The sequence below is a fragment of the Gekko japonicus genome, unplaced genomic scaffold (genome assembly GCF_001447785.1).
Source record: "Gekko japonicus isolate JY-2015 unplaced genomic scaffold, Gekko_japonicus_V1.1 scaffold251, whole genome shotgun sequence".
Taxonomy (NCBI): Eukaryota; Metazoa; Chordata; class Lepidosauria; order Squamata; family Gekkonidae; genus Gekko; species Gekko japonicus.
Window position 1 is genome coordinate 1,224,844 of NW_015161956.1, and position 8,056 is coordinate 1,232,899.

Below are 8,056 nucleotides of genomic sequence, written 5' to 3' on the forward strand. Positions count from 1 at the left end.
AATTATGAGATCCTTTTGACTCATATAAATGAGTTGTTAAAACATAAATATCAGGGCATCAAACCAAATCAATTTGTCCAACCTGCTAATAGCTCTTGGTTTGATAAAGAATGCAAAGAACTGAAATCTCATCTACGCACCATTTATTGCAAATTCTGTAATTCTTCACTCTCTTATCTCCCTGAAAAATATCAAACATGCAAAAATCACTTTAAAAACCTTATCAAAATCAAGAGGAGTACCTTTGTCAAAAAACAGTGGAAGCGATTACTAACTGCTGTCTCCCACAATGATTTAAAGCAATTTTGGGCATTAGTTAATACAGCACTCAGACCAGGAACTCCCAGCCCCTCTGTCATTTCTCCTTCTACTTGGTACCAACATTTTTCCGACTTATTTCAGGAGGAGGTTCTAGGTGCTTCCCATATTACCAACCTTGCCTTGGAAGATATGCCTGAATGGCCCCTTGTAACTCCTGAAGAAGTTGTTTCTCTTAGTGACCAACTAAAATCAGGCAAAGCACCTGGTCCTGACATACCTGTGGAAATCCTAAAAGCTGGTCCTGAATGGTGGGCACCCCCTCTGGCTGCTTTTCCCCCCATGGTAAATTCAACAGGTCATATGCCTACAGCACGGACTAATGCAGTTATAGTTCCAGTTTTTAAGAAGGGTGACCACTCAAATCTTGCAAATTTTAAGCATATCAGCCTTCTTTCTGTTATTGGCAAACTGTATGCTAAATTATTACAAAACAAACTTCATAATTGGCTAACAATTCAGAAATTTATTGGCCCAGAGCAAATTGGCTTTAGGCAGGGGAAATACACTCTGGACCACTGTTTGGTTCTTTCCCTCTTAGTTAATAAGTATACAGGGCGCAGAAGATCCAAATTATATGTGCTATTTCTGGATCTTAAAGGGGCCTTTGACTGTATCCCTAGGAATCACCTCTGGCAGAAGATGGCTAATACTTCCCTAGACAAGAGGCTCCTTTTTCTGATTAGTAGACTATATACGTCCACCTCATGTCAAATCAGATACTCTGTTTCAGGGAGATAAACCCCAAAAATTTCTACCAGCAAAGGAGTCAAACAGAGCTGCGTTCTTGCTCCCCTTCTTCTCAACTTTTTCCTAAGCGATCTTGCCCCCTTTTTGGCCCAAGTTGGATGGCCATAGTCCCAAACTGGGTTCCACTAACATCCCAATTTTGCTTTATGCAGATGATGCGGTCCTATTGTCATGCTCCCATGTGGGTTTGCGCCGCTTATTGAACTGCTGCCAAGAGTACTGTAAAATCAACCAATTAGAACTTAACGATGGAAAATCGTGTTAGTCTTCTCCAAATCTAGGAAGCAATTTACTTGGAAGGTGGGCGACCACAAGCTCAAACAAGTAAAACATTTTAAGTACTTAGGTTTGCATTTCCAAGCTTGGACCCAACAATGTAGAGTAACAATTAACAATGCTGAAACAAATATTAATGCACTTTTGCGTTTTTATTTTTCTGAAAGAGGAAACCAATATGTTCCAGCCGCACTAAAAATCTTTAACCTGAAAATAGGTCCTCAATTACTTTACGGAGCCCCTATCAGGATTGAATCAATAAATAAGGCAGTTGAGCAAGTGCATTCAGGCTTTCTTTGGAAGATCTTGGGTATTCCATCATGTGTCCCATATGCGGCTTTATCCCTAGAATGTGGCCAAAATCTTATGGCTACAAGGACGTGGCTTACGACCTTTAAGTTTTGGCTTTGATTACATTATAGATCTGATCCCTCTAGCTACTGCATCCAACTCTTGACTGAAACTAACTATTCCCCTTGGCTGGTCATTATTGAAAATAAATTAAGAACACTGAATATCTCCTTCGAATCTTTGCTCCCACTTTCAGAATTGAAGGCAATGCAAACAATAAGGGACAGACTATTTGAGGCAGAGCAGTTTGAACTATATAACGCAGCTAATAAGACATGTTCTCCCGTAAATCATGGGATATTGCCCATTGTGGGTCATCCTGCTAGCTATCTTTACCACCTTCAGACCAGCATTATGTAGAACCTTTTCACTTGCTAGGTTCAACGCTCTCCCTTCAGTAATTTTAACTGGGAGCTTTAATAGTATTCCTTTCGTTAACAGACTATGCCCCTGTGCAAGTGGGTCTATTGAAACAGTATGTCATGTGTTACTGGAATGTTGTTGTTATGCCAACGTTTGGCACAACATTTTATCGCCATTACTTGGTGGCATCACAGAGCTTCCTGAGTCACATAAACTGCTATATCTACTAAACAACATTGATGAAAATATAACTGACACAGTGGCAAAGTTCTTTCAGGTTGCTCTTTTTACACATACTACAGTATTGTAACACAAAACTTGTTTTTGGGAGATATGGAAGTGAGACTTATTTATATGGATTTTAGATTATTTTAGAACGGGGTGTTGTTCTTTTTCCTTCCCCCCCAGTTGGTATATGTGCCTTATGTTTTATTTATTTATCTATTTGTGTATTTTCTCCAATGTCAATGCCAATAAAAGTAACTGAACTGAACTGAACTGTACCCAGTACACAACCTTTGTAATTGATTATGCACACACAAGAAAACTCTGCAACTTGATCCTTGGCATCTCTAGGTTTTGATGCCAATGCCCTGAGGGCGCTAAGGTTCTTTGGCTTCTGTGGCTAGCTGATAAACCACACAGTTAAAACAATCATCCAGGTAGTAAAGGGTAACAAAATAATTTATTCGAATAAAGGAACACCTTACAGCTCGTAGATGTTCAATGTGTTACAGCCAGGAGCTTGCTTATCTACTCTTCTTGCTCCTCCTAACTTTACATCATCATTTGACATCATTTAGACATGCTCAGTTCAGATTTCTTTCTCTGGTCAGTCATCAATCACATATTTGACACACAGGATGTTACTTGGCCACATCTCAACTCCTACAATGCAGGTGCACTGCTCATTATGTTGATTTATATTTCTTTTGGCTGTTCTCCTAGACTCTTTTCACCTTTGAATGAACTCTCAGGCTGAGTTCATTTTTAGTACAAAACTTAGATGTTTAAATTACAAAAATGGTTCACCGCGAGGAGCGGTGGAGCAGGCTGGAAAAGCCTGCAGGTAATTCTATCTACGAACTAGCCACAAGGCTAGTTTGAGTCCCACCACAGCCGGGGTGAGCTCCCGGCCCTCGTCCTAGCTCCCGCCCACATAGCGGTTTGAAAGCTTGTAAGTAGATAAATGGGTACCTGCCTTAGGTGCAGGGGGCCACCCGCCTTCCGGTGGAACGGCGTTGGAGAGGAGCGCGGTGTCGACAATCCGGCAATTCAGCAGAGAATGGCGGCAACAATAACATCGAGCAGTGAGCATTCCAGGTCGAGGACTGGTCTGGAGACGCGGCGACGCGGCAGCACAAGCACGGCCGGAGCCAATTAGGACAGTGGCCGATGCAGAAAAGCTGTCGCACAGCCGCGGACAACGGAACCACCCAGAGGAGCCGCTGCGGAGCTGAGCCAAAAAAGACATCTACCGCGCAGAATCGAAGGAGAGAAGAGCCGCGGAGGAGGAAACATCAAAAATAGCCGGTAGGGTGCCTGATAGGCATTCACCTCCCCAAGACTATGTGGCCCTAGTGAGGAGTTGTAATGTATGTAAACTGCTCAGAGACCCTTCGGGCTTAGAGCGGTATAGAAACAAATAAAAAAAAATTAAAAATAATACATGCATATAAAAGTATAACAATATTGTTAAAGCATTTTATAAACTTATTTTCACTAAAAGGTATACGAAATATGAGAATATATATCATTACAATGACATTCTAAAGAATTAAACCTTTTACATGAATTCTTTTAGTGTTTTAAAGTAGCCTATGGCATAAACCTCTTGTAGATGCACTGAATCTATCAGTTTTTATTTGGTCCATCAGAATATTTTTGATAATTTTATAAAGCCATTTTTGTCTAAATTAAACTTTTAATTTGTGAAATACACCACCTTATTTTAGCCAGCAGAGGGTCCTCTTTTATAATACAAGTTCTACATTTTTAACTGACCCTTTTAATTGGCTTTCAGGTGTGCATGATTTATTATTTTGTTTTCTTAAACCTTTTGGAACATCTCCCAACCTTTTGCTTGTTAGTCCTTTTAACTTAGCTTCTTTAGTTGACCTGTCCATGATTAATGTCTTCCATTTTGGCTGGGCTCCCTACACACCTGGTCAGCCCTTGGTCATTTTCCAACTCTTGTTCTTGTCAACAGCTTGTTAGCTTTAAACACATTTCATTATTAGAAAATTAAAACCTTAACTAGTTTTCTTCTTTTTCATTAAACAAACAAAAACATTTTATCCATAAGCTGTCATTCTCAGCTATAAACATTCAGAGATATTTACTCTTTTAACAATTATTCTTTGCTATAAAAGCACCTTAAAAACTTAGATCTATTTTACATGGAAAGTACAACTGGACTTCTATTCAACCCTATTAATTTCGACATCCTTAGCTTGTGGATCCTTGCCAGGTCAGTTTTTATAAAAACATCTTGACCAAAAAACATCTTAACCAATTATCCTTTGAAGTGAAGGATGGAACATCAATCTCTTAACTGACAATTAATGCTTTCTGTTATTCCAATTAAAAATGCAAACAAAATCTTTTCATCTTTATAATAATGCTAAGAAGGCAAACATATATAAAGATATTGCTTATAGACTCCAATAATAATATGTCAAAACATCCCAAACTTAAAGAGTAACTTAATATTAGCTTTTCTCATTTAAAGTTGCTAAAAATCATAAACTTTTCACCTTTCTTTGAAGTATAAGATTTCATCATAAATCTTGAACATTTATTGTGTCATCCCAATTAAAAGAGCTGATGCAAAAACACCTGTTCATTAAACCTCAAACAGACTTAGTTTAGGCTTACCAAGTGGCGGCGGGGGATCCGCATGTCTTTACAGGATCCCTGCCGTGGGGACGGCGATACGCATTGCACCAGCCGTCGCCAGGATGTGACGCTACGCGTCGCTCTGGCAATGGGACTCCAAACAGCCCCGTAGCGTCACATCCTGGCAACGGCGGTGCAATGCGTATCGCCGTCCCCACGGCAGGGATCCTGTAAAGACATGCGGATCCCCCGCCGCCACTTGGTAAGCCTAAACTAAGTCTGTTTGAGGTTTAATGAACAGGTGTTTTTGCATCAGCTCTTTTAATTGGGATGACACAATAAATGTTCAAGATTTATGATGAAATCTTATACTTCAAAGAAAGGTGAAAAGTTTATGATTTTTAGCAACTTTAAATGAGAAAAGCTAATATTAAGTTACTCTTTAAGTTTGGGATGTTTTGACATATCAATCTCTTAACTGACAATTAATGCTTTCTGTTATTCCAATTAAAAATGCAAACAAAATCTTTTCATCTTTATAATAATGCTAAGAAGGCAAACATATATAAAGATATTGCTTATAGACTCCAATAATAATATGTCAAAACATCCCAAACTTAAAGAGTAACTTAATATTAGCTTTTCTCATTTAAAGTTGCTAAAAATCATAAACTTTTCACCTTTCTTTGAAGTATAAGATTTCATCATAAATCTTGAACATTTATTGTGTCATCCCAACACTGATAAAACTGGCAGGGGTGAAGTCAGAAAAACAAAGAGAAACATTTGCAAGGAGGATTTCTGAATCTATCTGTGCTAAAAAGGAATCTCTTCACCAGTAACTGACATCACTGCTCTTCTCACTGTGCATGCATGGAGAGGCAGGAGACATAGTACCCTTGGGCTCTACAAACAGGGACTAGCATGAGACCTTGTTCGTAGAGCTGTTCTGCCAGGCTTTTAGTTGAGGCGGTGGACACCCAAATAGTTGGCCTCCCTGCATACAGGCTGTCCTAATCATCTGTTCCATGTGGAGTTCTGGTATATGAATTTGGACTGATTCCAGTTACCATCAGTCCGGCTTATGGGGGATTTGAATTGCTATGTTTATTTCACCATCTTTTGTTTAATGGTTTTAGCTATTTCTAAGAATTAACTATATTAATTTGGTTTTGATTGCACATGTACCCTGATGTTGCCCGCCCCGTGCCCGTTTTGGGAAGAGCAGGATATAAATTTAACTAATAGATAAAAAGCAGCAAAAAATTGCTTAGCAGCAACCTGGAGCCATGCAGGGTCTTGCACTGCCCATTTTAAGATTACAGCAGTTATATTCTACTCAGGATGGGAACTGATTTGCTCAGTAGGGGGAACTTACGATTCGCTCTTCACACTATGAACCTTGTTGTCAAGAGAAATTGTTGAAATCAGGTTCCAACTACAAAGCCGGCAAACTGAAGAAGTTGCTGGAAACGTCTCCTTTAAGTATCTGGGGCGTTTTTGCTAAGGCTGTTCTTGAAAATGTTTTGAAAACATTTATGCCTTGTTTGTATTTGTATGCACATTTTGATGTTGTGGCACCACCAACTTTATAATTGTTAAATAGAGTATATATATATTGGCATTTTTGATGGCGTTTTTCTTAGCGGTTTTTGCTTTTTTTGGATCATTTTAAGATTACAGCAGTTCTACTCAGGATGTGAACTGATTTGCTCAGTATGGGGGGGGGAATTAGAGGGAACATTGAACACCACTAACCCTACCTATGCTCTGGGACCTATGCTCTTAAGTTCTTCAACATTAAAGCATGGAGGTAAGTATTCTAGACTGCATTTAACATTATGCCTCTACAGGAACTGAGTGCATCCTTCACTAGGAAATCTGTGAACTGTGTGTTGAATATTGACTCTCTAGTTACATACACACGCAAACACCATTTAATACAGCATGACTTCACAATCTTCTTTATTATACATGTTAATACAACAAAAGGTTTTGAAGGCCCACTTCTCAGGCAATATTACAGGTATTATACCTGTGTGGCAACAGCCCTGTACACCAATGACTGCATTCCAGCTCTAGTTTTGTTTCATTCAACTAGTAATTTTGGATGGACATGAGCTGCCCCACCTGCATCCAGCAAGTTCAGTGGGGACCATTACACCTCCACTGGATTGAATTGCATGTATATGCTGCATTTATGTGTGTGTATACAAGGGAAAGTTATCATTTTTCAATGTGTTCACTGTGTGTAAATATAAGGAAATCAATACAACACATTTGCCATCATGTATGGTGGTTTTCCTACACAGATGAATTATTTGTCAGTATTTGCGGAGCTGGACTGTGCATTCCAGTTATTCTAAAACCATTGATTTTAAAGAGTATAGCCTGGAGTAATTCTTCATAGGAGTCCTGTATCAAAGTCGCCGGCAGCAAGATATTTAACATCCGATCTGCATATTCAGTTGGACTGAATATCACATCTCACATTTCCTGTTAGACGTTACAAGAGAGAAAAATACACGAACAGAAAATGCTTCCTCCTCCATCCAGCCACTGGACACCCCGCCCCCAAAACCTGCAGGTGTCCCTAACCTGAAAGCAGCGCTCCGCCACTATGTGCCACTCGCGAGAGGGGGGGCGCTGCTGTGGGCGGCGCTGTTGACTGCAAAGCCCCACTGAACTTCCTCCCACGTAAGAGCCCTCAGAACTGCGGGCTTTTCAGCCAGGAAGCGCGGAGCGCCCACGAGGTCGGGGAAGCCTTCGACTGAGCGCAGCGCGGCCCTTCCTCTGCAGGGCAGCTAAAAAGGAGCGGCCCAACAGCGGCCACGTCCACGAGGCCAGGAGCGCTTTATGGGCCTTTCTAAGCAGATGCTTACGACCCTCGACCCTCGTTTGCTCCACAGGTCTGCCCCGCTGAAAGAAACGATTTCTGAAGCCTTCCCTTCGCGACGCCACTAAGCGACACGCGGGCTTATTAGCAGTTCGGATCCGATACGGTGGGGCCGGGGGGAAGGGGGCGAGGCACGTGATCGGGTGTAGGCCCGCATCTCGCGGGAGCGCGCGTGGTCTGTGTCCAGCGGGCTTTGTCCGCCTAGGGGGTCCTCCTGTGGTGGCGTGGCGGGGATTGCTGTGAGGAAGCCCGAAAACTTGATTC